Consider the following 14,378-nt stretch of genomic DNA (forward strand, 5'->3'; position numbering starts at 1 on the left):
AAAAGTAAAACGGCACTCCTTCTCTTCCAAGCTCTGCGGTGCGCCCAAACAGTGGTTTACCCCCACATATTTGGTATCGACGTACTCAGGAGAAATCGCACAACAACTTTTTTGGTCTAATTTCTCCTGTTACCCTTGTGAAAATAAAAATTTGGGGGCAAAAAGATCATTTTTGTAGAAAAAATGCGATTTTTTTTTTCACGGCTCTACGTTATAAACGTCTGTGAAGCACACGGGGGTTCAAAGTGCTCACCACACATCTAGATAAGTTCCTTAAGGGGTCTAGTTTCCAAAATGGTGTCACTTGTGGGGGTTTTTCACTGTTTAGGCACACCAGGGGCTCTGCAAACGCAACATGGCGTTCGATCTCAATTACAGACAATTCTACATTGAAAAAGTAAAACAGCACTCATTCCCTTCCAAGCTCTGCGGTGCGCCCAAACAGTGGTTTACCCTCACATATGGGGTATCAACGTATTCAGGAGAAATCGCACATCAACTTTTGTGGTCTAATTTATCCTGTACCCTTGTGAAAATAAGAATTTGTGGGCGAAAAGATCATTTTTGTGTAAACAAAAGCAATATTTTATTTTCACGGCTCTACGTTATAAACTTCCGTGAAGCACTTGGGGGTTCAAAGTGCTCACCACACATCTAGATAAGTTCCTTAAGGGGTCTATTTTCCAAAATGGTGTCAATTGTCGGGGGTTTCCACTGTTTAGGTACATCAGGGGCTCTCTAAACGTGACATGGCGTCCGATCTCAATTCCAGCCAATTCTGCATTGAAAAAGTCAAACAGCGCTCCTTCACTTCCAAGTTCTGCGGTGCGCCGAAAAAGTGGTTTACCCCCACATATGGGGTATTGGCGTATTCAGGAGAAATTGCATAACAAAATTTATGGTTACATTTCTGTTTTTACACATGTGAAAATAAAAAAATGGTTCTGAATTAAGATGTTTGCAAAAAAAAGTTAAATGTTCATTTTTTCCTTCCACATTTTTTCAGTTCCTGTGAAGCACATAAAGGGTTAATAAACTTCTTGAATGTGGTTTTGAGAACCTTGAGGGGTGTAGTTTTTAGAATGGTGTCACACTTCATTATTTTCTATCATATAGACCCCTCAAAATGACTTCAAATGTGATGTGGTCCCTAAAAAAAAATGGTGTTGTAAAAATGAGAAATTGCTGGTCAAATTTTAACCCTTATAACTCCCTAACAAAAAAAAATTTTGTTTCCAAAATTGTGCTGATGTAAAGTAGACATGTGGGAAATGTTATTTATTAACTATTTTTCGTGACATATCTCTCTGATTTAAGGGCATAAAAATACAAAGTTTGAAAATTGCAAAATTTTAAAATTTTTTGCCATATTTCCATTTTTTTCATAAATAATCGCAAGTAATATCGAAGAAATGTTACCACTAACATGAAGTACAATATGTCACGAAAAAACAGTCTCAGAATCAGCGGGATCCGTTGAAGCGTTCCAGAGTTATAACCTCATAAAGTGACAGTGGTCAGAATTGTAAAAATTGGCTCGGTCATTAAGTACCAAATTGGCTCTGTCACTAAGGGGTTAATAACAGCTCACAGATGTTGGCTTAGCCTTAACTGGTTAGTTTCCGGGGACCACAGAAAAAAAATTACATAGGGCGCCCCTATAAATTCTAACAATCAAAGGCTAAACAGTCAGCTTTGAGATGATATTAATAGCCAGGGAATGGGCCATGGATACTGGTGCCCCTTCAGGCTACCATAGGGGTTGGAGTTGATGTCAGCTTTGTATTGTCAACTGACATCAAGCCCAGGGGTTTGTAATGGAGAGGCGTCTATTGGACGCCCCCATTACTAACCCCTTAGTTACATTGTAAAAAAGTTACAGCAACAATAAAGTGAAATAAACAGACCCAAACCTCATTTTCCCATTTATTACTGTAAAAATAAAAAATAATAAAAAAAACATATTCCTCACCTGTCCATCCATTTGTCACACGCTGTAATCCATCTCTGCTTCATCTGATTACCTTGCTGAATAGTGGCATAATGTAACCGTTCAGGTTGGTATCCGGGAGACACTGCGCTGAGCATCAGCGCACAGCTTCAGAGTCAAGCCGTAACATCGTAGAGGTTACCGTCAGTCACTGCCAGATGTTCCCATGCTCAGATCACTGTGAACCGATCGTTGAATTGTGGCAACTTTCATTACGTAACTGCTAGAACTGTGAGAAATTTCTCAATGAGGTCACTGCAGTTCATCGGGCCACTCACAATGAGCTGTCTGTGGGAACCGCAGCTTCAGAGACCTGCAGTAACCTCAATGACATCACCGCAGGTCACTGAAGCTGCGCTCTGATGATCAGATCAGTATCTTCTTGATGCCAGGCTGAATGGTCGCATCATGCCACCATTCAGCATGGCATCCACATGAAACATAGATGGATTATGGGGTGGAAAAAATGGATTATTGTCAGATGGGTGAGGAATATGGTGTTTTTTGTTTTTAATTTTATACTAATAAATAGGTCAAAGAGGGTGGGGAGTGTTTATTTCAAATAAAGGAGTCTGTTTCTTTCTTCTAATTAAAGGACTTACTTCTGGCTGTGTATTTTGTACAATATAACTATGGGGTAAGTAATGAGGGTGTGTTATAGACTCCTCTGCATTAATAACTCCTGGGCTTGATGTCAGCATCCATAAAACAGCTGACATCAACCCCAACTCCATTACTCCACTTGCCACTGCACCAGGTCAAGTAGGAAGAGGGAGGCTAAGCGCCAGATTTGGTGCATTTTATGGATGTGCCATTTCTGGGGCAGCTGAGGCCTAATGATGGTATCCTGGGAGGGTGCCAATATCCATGGCCCCTTCCTTGGCTATTAATAGCAGCCCACAGCTGTCTGTTTAGCCTTTGCTGTATAGAATTTGTAGGGGGGACCCTACATAAGCACTGACTGCATAGCACACTGATATATTTCTATCTATCTGTCATGTTCCTCATCACTATCTCTATCTTTGAACATCTTTAATATATAACACTCTTTAATTTCTATGCTGCATTTCATTCCATATGTGTCACACTGACAGCACAATGACACATGGACACAGACAGCATAGGGACACATGGATGTCACATAGGTACACATACGGATGGCACACGAACATGGACATGGATCTCACCAGTATTGTTTTATCCAGTACCAAAATCACCAGAACGTGTGAAGGGGGCCTAAAGCAGTGTTTCCCAAACTCCAGTCCTCACGGCTCTCCAAAGGTCATGTTTTCAGTATTTCCTTAGTATTGCATAGGTGATGGAAGTATCATCAGAGCATCAGGAATTCTCTTACCTGTGCAACACTATGGGATTCCATTCCTGAAAGCATTACCTGTGAAGGGCTGTCTGTGTGGACTGGAGTTTGGGAAATGCTGTTCTAAAGAAATCTAGCACACAAAAAAATAACATAATTACTTCCAAGACAGACATCTTGTTCCTGGTAAACTTGTTCAATGAATTAATCATCACAACATGGTATGGCTCCATAATCTCACCACCTCTACTGTAAAAAAAATCCCTATCAATGGGGATGATAGTGAAACATTCTCTGGTGATGACTCATTGACTTTCATAGAAGAGGTCACTGTGCAGGGAGTGAGAGGAGGAAAGCTATGACCATCATCTTTTGTCAATAATGTCATTCTAAGTTTGATAATAATGAGATGACTACTATATTATATAGAGTCATTACAAACAGAGTGATCTATTTCAAGTGTTTATTTCTGTTAATGTTGATGATTATGACTTACAGCCATTGAAAACCCAAAAGTCGATATCTCAGTAAATTAGAATACTTTATAACACAAGCTTGAAAAATGATTTTAAAATCCGAAATGTTGGCCTACTGAAATGTATGTTCAGTAAATGCACTCAATACTTGGTTGAGGCTCCTTTTGCAATCAATTAGTGCAGCAATGCGGTGTGGCATGGAGGTGATCAGCCTGTGGCACTGCTGAGGTGTTATGGAAGCCCAGGTTGCTTTGATTGCAGCCTTCAGCTCGTCTGCATTGTTGGTCTGATGTCTCTCATCTTCCAATTGACAATACCCCATAGATTCTCTATGGGGTTAAGGTCAGGCGAGTTTTGCTGGCCAATAATGCACAGTGATACTGTTGTTTTTAAACAAAGCACTGGCGACTTCTAAGGTGGCCAGCAATGAGTCCAGACCAGAATCCCATAGAACACCTGTGGAGAGTAGGGTTGAGCGACCTTTACTTTTATAGGATCGGGTCGGGTTTCACGAAACCCGACTTTTGAAAAAGTCGGGTCGAGTGAAATCGGCCGATCCTATAAAAAAGTCGGGGTCGGACGAAACCCGAAACCCAATGCAGTGCATTGGGTTTCCATGGTTCCCAGGGTCTGAAGGAGCGGAAACTCTCCTTCAGGCCCTGCGATCCATATTTTAGTGTAAAATAAAGAATTAAAATAAAAAATATCGCAATACTTACCCTCTGACGCGCCCTGGTACTAAGGCTGATTCTAAGGAAGGAAGGTTCCCGGTTAGTACCAGGGCGCGTCAGAGGGTAAGTATTGCGATATTTTTTATTTTAATTCTTTATTTTACACTTAAATCTGAATTCCGATACCAATTCCCGATATCTTAAACATATCGGGAATCGGTATCGGAATTCCGATTCTAGATTCAAAAGATCGCCGACTTCATGGCCGACCCCACACTGGGGTCGGGTCGGGTTTCATGAAACCCGACCTTGCCAAAAGTCGGCGACTTTTGAAAAATTTCGACCCGTTTCGCTCAACCCTAGTGGAGAGATCTAAAAATGGCAGTTTGGAGAAGGCACCCTTCAAATATCAGGGACCTGGAGCAGTTTGCCAAAGAAGAATGGTCTAAAATTCCAGCAGAGCATTGTAAGAAACTCATTGATGGTTACCGGAAGCGGTTGGTCGCAGTTATTTTGGCTAAAGGTTGTGCAACCAAGTATTAGGCTGAGGGTGCCAATACTTTTGTCTGGCCCATTTTTGGAGTTTTGTGTGAAATAATCAATGTTTTGCTTTTTGCTTCATTCTCTTTTGTGTTTAGTCATTTAAGACAAATTAAATGAATATAATAATACCAAAGAATTTGTGATTGCAACCATTTTCCCGAAGAAACTGAGTATTATCTGACAGAATTGCAGGGGTGTCAATACTTTTGGCCATGACTGTACTATAGGTATTTATTGCTTAATTTTTGCATATTTGATAGCATTGCAATTTTTTGCCTCTGTGGTGGTCTCCTCTTTTTGCATAATTCTATCCCCACATTTTTACATCTCTTACTATATTATTGTTGTTTGTTTATAAATGTTCCAATAAAATCTTGTAATTTTATGGTTATCTGCTTCCACGTTCTTTTTTTTATGTATTTAGGGAAGAAGCAGGCAGCTGGTATTCCATCTGTAATGGAGTGGCCAGCGCAGTCACCAGATCTCAACCCCGTTGAGCTGTTGTGGGAGCAGCTTGACGTGTGGTGCGCAAAAAGTGCCCATCGAGCCAAACCTACTTGTGGGAGGGGCTTCTGGAAGCATGGGGTGAAATTTCTCCAGATTACCTTTCTGGACTATATTTTAAATTCATGTAGCAACTCATTTGATTTATAAAAGTATGATTTTTCATGGAAAACACAAAATTGTCTGGGTGACCCTAAATTTTTGAACGGTAGTGTAGGTACATTTCAACTGTGAGAGACAGAATCTAAAAATAAAAAAAAAGATAATAACATTTCATGATTTTTAAATAATTAAATTGCATTTTATTGCATGAAATAAGTATTTGATCACCTACCAACCAACAAGAATTCTAGCTCTCATAGGCAGGTTAGTTTTTCTTTAAGAAACCCTCCTACACTGCACTCATTACTTGTATTAATTGCATCTCTTTGAACTCATTACCCTTGTTAAAGACACCTGTCCACACACTCAATCACACTTCACCCTCTCCACCATGGCCAAGACCAAAGAGCGGTCTAAGGACATCAGGGACAAAATTGTAGACCTGCACAAAGCTGGGATGGGCTACAGCAGGGGTGTCAAACTGCATTCCTCGAGGGCCGCAAACCATGCGTGTTTTCAATATTTCCTTAGCATTGCACAAGGTGCTGCAATCATTATGTGTGTAGGTGATTAAATTATCACCTGTGCAGTACAAGGAAATCCTGAAAACATGAGCCCTCGAGGAATGCAGTTTGACACCCCTGGGCTACAGTACAATAGGCAAACAATTTGGTGAGAACTGTTGGAACAATTTTTATGAAAATGGAAGAAACACAAGATGACTTTCAATCTTCCTCAGTGTGTGGCTCCCTGCAGGATTATAATATCACTTTTGCGTTGGAGGAGGAGGGGGGTCCTCATACCTGGGCATTTTCCCTACCCTCTCTAGCTCCTAAACGTCTTTCTGTGGACGCCTTTTTTGCTGCTTTAGGACAGATCTATGACAAACCTGACAGGGTCAAGTTGGCAGAGAAATGAACACAGGTGATTGCAGCACAGACTGATAGCCCCGACACAAAGTAACAAAAAGACAGAAACGGAGTGGAAATCATGACAAGGATCTTGCCTAGTGGGATAAGGATGATTCTGAGAAAGGTCAGGAATCAGCCAAGATCTACACAGGCAGACCCAGTCAATGACTTGAAGAGAGCAGATACCACAGTCAAACACATTACCATTAGTAATACACTACACTGTCATGGATTAAAATCCGGTAGGACATGCAAGGTTCCCCTGCTCACACCAACACATGTCAAGGCCCATTTGATGTTCGCCAATGACCATCTGGATGATCCAGAGGAGGCATAGGAGAAGGTCATGTAGTCAGATGAGACCAAAATGGAACTTTTTGGTATCAACTCCACTCGCCATGCTTGGAGTAAGAAAAATGATGAGTACCACCCCAAGAACACCGTCCCAACCATGAAGCAAGGTGGCGGAAACATCATACTTTAGGGATGCTTTTCTGCAAAGGGGACAGGACGACTGCACCATATTGAAGGGAGGATGGATGGGATCATGTCAATATTTTGACCAACAATATTCTTCCCTCAGTAAGAGCATTGAAAATAGGTCATGGCTGGGTCTTCCAGCATGACAATGACCCAAAATACACAGCCAATGCAACTAAGGAGTGGCTCCGAAAGAAGCATTTCAAGGTCCTGGATTGGCCTAAACAGTCTCCAGACCCAATTTTAAAATCTTTCGATGTAGCTAAAACTAAATGTTGCCAGGCGACAGCCCCAAAGCCTGAAAGTTCTGGAGAACATCTGTATGGATGAGTGGGCCAAAATCCCTGCTGCAGTGTGTGCAAACTTGGCAGAAAAAAAACTGCAGGAAACGTTTGAACTCTGTAATTATGAATATAACTGTTTTCTATTGTATTAAATACTTATATCATGCAATCAATTGCAAATTAATTATGTAAAAATCCTAAAATATTACTTTTGTGGACTTTTATTTAGATTCTATCTCTTACAGTTGAAGTGTACTTGCGATAAAAATTACAGATCTCTCCATTCTTTGTAGGTGGGAAAACATGCAAAATCGGCAGTGTATCAAATACTTATTTTCCCCACTGTATGTGATCACGGCACACTATCTCTGGCCTCAGCAGTGATCCTTATATGTACAGTATATGACAAGTGACCAGTGATTGACTGCAGTGGTCACATAAATAATGTGTATAATGTCATCACAGCAGAACTAGTGTGAGGATTATTTGGTGAGCAATGGTTATTATTTAATTTTCTTCCATTTTCTGATTTTAATTAAAATCTTGAATGTCACTTTTATCTTAACCATGGTTTAAAAGAAATAACTATGCAGCCCACCCGTATGGCAGGTTCACTGTGATCAGTCACCATAACTATCCCCAGGAGGGATCTTCCCTCTCTTCAACACTTCAGATGCTGCTGCCATTCGGCTGTTAAATTACCTCCTCTAAGCCACATTTAGTAACATCTTTCCAGTAACATCCATTTTCCAGTCATTCCCACCCCTACACCATTCCACATGCGTGTCTCTCTACAGCCATCCTATTGCTTACTGTCTGTCCCTTGGCAGCATATGGGAAGCCTAACTGTCCCACCTTGAAATATCCTAGTTTTCTGGACATTTCTCTGATGAGAGAATGCAACCTGCACCATCAAGCAGTGAAAACATGTGCATTAGAAGTACTTGCCAGTATGTAGCACCCCAGGTAACCAGTTGTTACAGTGGTATTGCCATCCTCTCCGGGAGGGTGATGCCATGCTTGGAAGAGAGGAGGTTCCCTTTAACAGGTAATAAGTACATGCACTAATCTGACTCCAGGCCAGATGGGGGAGCTCGAGATCCGGATTCAGGGGAACTTCCCTAGATATATTCTGGCTGGAAGAGGAGTTAGTCAGTCTGTGAGAGGAGAGTGAGGAGTGGAAAGCTGGGGCCACGCAGACAAGTGGTTCTGCAGCTCCTGGAAGGAGAAGAGAGAAACAGAGCAGTCTGTATGAGACTGATAGGGGAGGAGAAGCAAAGGAGAGGAAAGAGTTGGAGGGGAGCTGCGACTGAGCTTCCTCCATGCTGAAGCGCAGAAAGCGGAGGCTGGAATTCTGAGGTTGTGGGGGTAACAGCAGAAACCAGCGGACAGGAGATTTCAAGTCGCCTGTCCACCATTAACACCTGAAGACACATCAGCACATAGAGCCCAGAGTGATAACCAGGGACACCTGTTAAAAGGCTCGAGTTGCCTGCCATTTGGGTAGTGTCCTACCAAAAGGGGAGAGAGAGAAAGTGAGGACCTTGTGTGAATCCTTAGGCAGCAAGGAACTACAACACAGCGCAGTCAGGAAGGCTTCCAACCCCACCTGGCTAGGGGGATTTACGAATCGCTTCCAAGTTAGCCGGACCTCACCATCACCTGTGATCCGTACCCTGGACTATGGCTGATTACTACAGTAAAAGGTACAGAGACTGCAACTTTTTGACCTCTGATTCTTTCCGGCCCACACCATCTTTGCCTACTACATCGGGAGCCCTGGGGATCCAGCTTCACCTGTGGGAAGCCTTACCATCCCTGCTGCTGTACCATCATTCCCAGTTGACCCCTTTAAGCAGTGTCGGTCATCCCTGACCAAATACCACAGGTGGCATCACGAACACTACTACCATAGACTTTACTTCCATATACATGCCCCTTTTATTGGACGCCCAGGGCCACAGACCGGGTCACTTCCACCGTGACACATCCCTTTAGGAACCGGCCTTGTTCTGAGTACCTCAAGGCCCTAGTGGGCACTCCAAGTACTCATCAACATGACACCTTCACTGGAGCAATACTCTTTCTCCTGCACACTTGTGTCTGGTACTTAAAGAGGTTGTCCACTACTAGGACAACCCCTTCACAATCTGAATGTTTGACCCCGATGAAGTAAAAACACTTATAGTCACCTCCGGTGCTGGTTCCTTTTCATCGGTATCGGAACTCACGTTCCCGAGGCTCACGTCAGGCTGCTTTGTCACACAAGCCCTGTGCCCAATCAGTGCCGGCTTCACTGGCCCCATCTTCAGACGTATCGAACATCAACAGGAAGTCAGGGATGCCTCTGCTCTCTGACTTCCTCTTGATGTTCGATTTGTCCTAAGGTGGGAACAGTGACACCAGGGCTGATTGGGCACAGGGCTCGCGTGACATAAAAATGTGATGTGAGCCCAAGGAATGCGAGCGTTGACACGGCTGGAACAGCGCCGGCACTAGAAGGTGAGTATAAGTGTTTTCATTTTAACAGGGGCAAACATTCAGATTGAGAAGGGGTTGTCCGAGTAATGAACAAACCCTTTAACTCTTCCACAACTCATTGGTCAACAGGGATGCACTCAGTTCATCTACTGCAGCTGGACTCTTATGCAGCTCTACTGTTCCCTCCAGTTCCCCCAGTCTTGCCAGGTGAAGCTGACTTTAGGCACACACACACACAGATCCTACACATGCTACTACTTATGGGCACATGCTTAAACCCCTCCTGATTATTCCAACTCTACAGTTTACTGTATATCTGTTTAATGTGGTTTTCCACCATTCTGAGAAAGAATAGGCACTGATCTGCTGTAATGGTGATTGGGTTCCACTCTGTACACTGTTTACTTTTGGTTTCTGCTGGTGCTGCATACAGCTTTTCAGTGGGGGTGCTGCATGTCGGGCACCAACGACCTGGATATTAATAATCTGTGGTAAGTATGTGTCATCATTATTGCGGTGGTAAAAACCCCTTTAAGGAACTGCAAAAGGTCATGTGACTGTAAGCCCCTCTGACTGCACTGCAATACAATCCATATTAAAGTAGGCCACTAGATGGCAATGCATCATTGGAAATGCATATTTAATGCAGACATACATTGCTCACATTCAGCAATTCTGTAAAATCTGCATTTGTATTTTCAATAATTACATTTTACATTAATATATTAGATCAAGCAAAACATGCTTTTAATTGTAATTAAAAAACAAATCCATATCTAGTTATTGTTTTTATCTAGAACTTCTAGAGTTGGTGAAAAGAAGGTGCTTCATGCGACCTGCACAATAGCAGGAATTACACCACCACCTATGTACAAGAGGATCCATGTGGTGCAAGCAACTCAGCGTGTGTGACAACCAGAGATGAGCGAATTTGCTTGGGGTCCCTCTTACTCTCCATGCATGTGTCGTGACACAGCCGCGACACATGCAGCTGTGGTGCCGATCAGCTGATTGGCCAGTGCGATCCAGTAATCCGGGTTCCCTCTGCATCTTACTCGGCAAGCGCTATAAGAGGGAACCCAAGCAAATCCACTCATCTCTAGTGACAACCGACAAGTTAAATTCCCAGAGGATCATTGCATTGCCATACGCCAGAAAACACATTTCCCCAATCATCTAGCCAAATCAGACCTCCTGCTTTACACTGATGAGGAGCAAACACCCTGAAACATGTGTCTGCAAATGGAGTGTCTGGTTTAGTCATGTGGCAAGGTTCATTAAAGGATCGATATTGACTCTTAGGATTGCTACCAATAGGTGGCACTAGAGTTCTCTTCTTCTATAAAGAGGCTTTTTTCCTAACTAGCACTTAAAGGGAAGGTGCCACATTTTATTTTTTGTATTAAAAATGATTGTTTATATAAGCAATTATTTTTAATACAAATTTACATTTTTTAACTTTAACATTTTTTTAAATTATTAATTATTTTTTCAGCCACTGGGCGCCACCATTTTGCTTTGCAGGAATGTAAGTGTAGCTGCACGACACTTACACTCTGCAAATACGGCTGCCCTGGGCATAGAGATCTGCGGTCGGTGTCCGACCCTATACTTTACATTGAGCTGCTCCCTGCTGTGATCTGGCCACGCCCCCTGAGCCATCCACATCACAGCAGAGGCAGGAGATTGGCGACATCTTTCTGGAGCTCACAGTGTGTCTGTGAGCTCCACTTGAGAGCCCTGCTGTTATAGGTAGAGGAGACCAAGGATGGCACAGGAGGAAGAAAGGAGCAGCATCGGCAGCAGTGAAGTAATATCGGCGGGGGAGGGGGAGAGGCAATCTAATCCTATCCTTTGTGATGCTGACTCTGAGCAGTGTATCTCCTCCCATGTGTGTTACTCTGCTGACTGTGTATCTAATCCTATCCTGTGTGATACTGAAAGGGCTGTGTATCTAATCCTCTCCTGTGTGATGCTGTCTGCTGAGCCATGTATCTAATCCTACCCTGTGCTGAGACGTGTATCTAATCCTCTCCTGTGGGATACTGTGTGCTGAGCCGTGCATCTAATCCTATTCTGTGTGTTACTGTATGCTGAGCCGTGTATCTAATCCTACCCTGTGTGATACTGACTGAGCTGTGTATCTAATCCTACCCTGTGTGATACTGTGCTGAGCCGTGTACCTAATCCTATCCTGTGTGATACTGTGCTGAGCAGTGTACCTAATCCTATCCTGTGTGATACTGTGCTGAGCCGTGTACCTAATCCTATCCGGTGTGATACTGAATGAGCTGTGTTTTTATTACTATCCGGTGTGAAACTGACTGCTGAGCTGTGTATCTAATCCTCCTATGTGTGATACTAACTGCTGGGCCGTGTATCTAATCCTCTCCTATGCACTCCTCTCCCCCGTTATGTGTGATCTATGTGGCAGTATTATTTGTTATCTATGTGGCGGTATTGTGAGAAAACTGGTGGTATGTAAGATCTATATGGCATCGTTATGTGTGAAGTATATGGCGGTATTATGTTTGATCTATATGGCGGTATTATGTGAGAACACTATGGCAGTATTATCTTCAGAAAGCGGACCCATTCTAGGGTGGTTTTGGCTGAGCACCTGCACACGGGTCTGGGGTAGAGTTGAGCGACCTTGACCTTTTTAGAGTCGAGCCGGGTTTTGCGAAACCCGACTATGTCCAAAGTCGGGTCGAGTGAAATCGGCCGATTATGACGTAAAGTCGGGATCGACCGAAACACGAAACCCAATGCAAGTCAATGGGGCAGCATAGTCGGCAGTGAGTGGGGGCCAGGAAAACACCTAGAGTGCCCATTTTAATGTCAAAACCATCCATTCTTCTTAATGAAGCTTGTCAAGCGTAATTTACCTTATAATAATTGGAAGGCATTTGAAATTGGGGGTCATTTGGCTAAAGTTGTGGGGGGTAGGGCTGGTTCAAGTAATTAGTGGGCCCAGGAAATCTGGACCACGTCACGGCAGTGGAGCAGGGAGAGGTAAGTATTTCAACTTTGCAAGTGCTGTGAACCTGAGCAAGCAGGGGGGGCCCACTCGTTGGCATTGGCACTGGCACAGGGCCCCTCAAAGTACAGCGGTGTGTTTGCACGGCGGGGGCGCCTCCCACCGGCAGCAACACTTTTGCGTACTATGAGAGGCCCTGTGCCAGTGACGTCGCCAACTAGTATTCCTCCCCCCACCTGATGAAGGAACCTGCACTTTCATCTGCACCTTCCTCTTTGTCCCCGTGTAAGGTGGTATGGTATGCGGGAAGAGCAACCTGACTTTCAGCAGGGTCACAATGTTGTTGTGTAGCGTGCACGGGGAATGTTGCGTTATGGGTCAATGTACCAGCAGACTCATCTATCACTGGCTGGGCAATGGGCACGATGAAGTGGAAACACAGATATAGGCCCAAAGAAGAAAGTGGGCTAAATGCAGTTCAAAATTGGTAACACAGGAATAACCAGGGGGCATTGCAGTGGAGGACAACTGGAATGAGAGGCTGACACAGAGAGTAGGGCCAAATCAGTAAGTAGTCGAAATGCAGTTCAAAATTGGCAACCGTAGTAAACAGGCGGCACAGCTTTGTTCAGTGGAGGAGAACAGCAAGGAGTGGCAGACACCGATAGTAGGCCCCAACCCAACTAGTAGGCCAAATGCAGTCTAACATTAACAACTACTTAACGAGAGGCTGAAAATGGTATTTCAGGACAGGAAACCAGGAGAACAGCAAGGAGTGGCAGACACCGATAGTAGGCCCCAAACCAACTAGTACGCCAAATGCAGTTGTTCCATTTAACCACAATTTAATGAGAGCCTGAAGATAGAAGCTCAGGAAAGGCAACCTGGGGAACACCTTGGAGTGTAACACACCATCTCTCTCCACCCCATACCCATTTTGTAGGCCTAATGCTGTGTACTTTTCTACAACTACTAAACGAGAGTCGGAAGACCGAAGCAATGGCAAGGAAACCTGGGGAACACCTTGGAGTGTAACACACCATCTCTCTCCACCCCATACCCAATTTGTAGGCCTAATGCAGCCTACTTTCCGACACCTACTAAACGAGAGCATGAAGATCGAAGCTCAGGAAAGGCAACCTGGGGAACACCTTGGAGTGTAACACACCATCTCTCTCCACCCCATACCCATTTTGTAGGCCTAATGCTGTGTACTTTTCTACAACTACTAAACGAGAGTCGGAAGACCGAAGCAATGGCAAGGAAACCTGGGGAACACCTTGGAGTGTAACACACCATCTCTCTCCACCCCATACCCAATTTGTAGGCCTAATGCAGCCTACTTTCCGACACCTACTAAACGAGAGCATGAAGATCGAAGCTCAGGAAAGGCAACCTGGGGAACACCTTGGAGTGTAACACACCATCTCTCTCCACCCCATACCCATTTTGTAGGCCTAATGCTGTGTACTTTTCCACCAACTACTAAACGAGAGCCGGAAGATCGAAGCTCATGAAAGGCAACCCGGGGAACACCTTGGAGTGTAACACAACCTCTCTCTACACCACGAAAGGGCTGATTCTTAGGAAGGAAGGCTGTTGTAAATAAGCATTGCGCATCCGAGGGTGATTATATTCTTA

This window comes from Ranitomeya imitator, chromosome 3 (assembly GCF_032444005.1).
Source record: "Ranitomeya imitator isolate aRanImi1 chromosome 3, aRanImi1.pri, whole genome shotgun sequence".
NCBI lineage: Eukaryota > Metazoa > Chordata > Amphibia > Anura > Dendrobatidae > Ranitomeya > Ranitomeya imitator.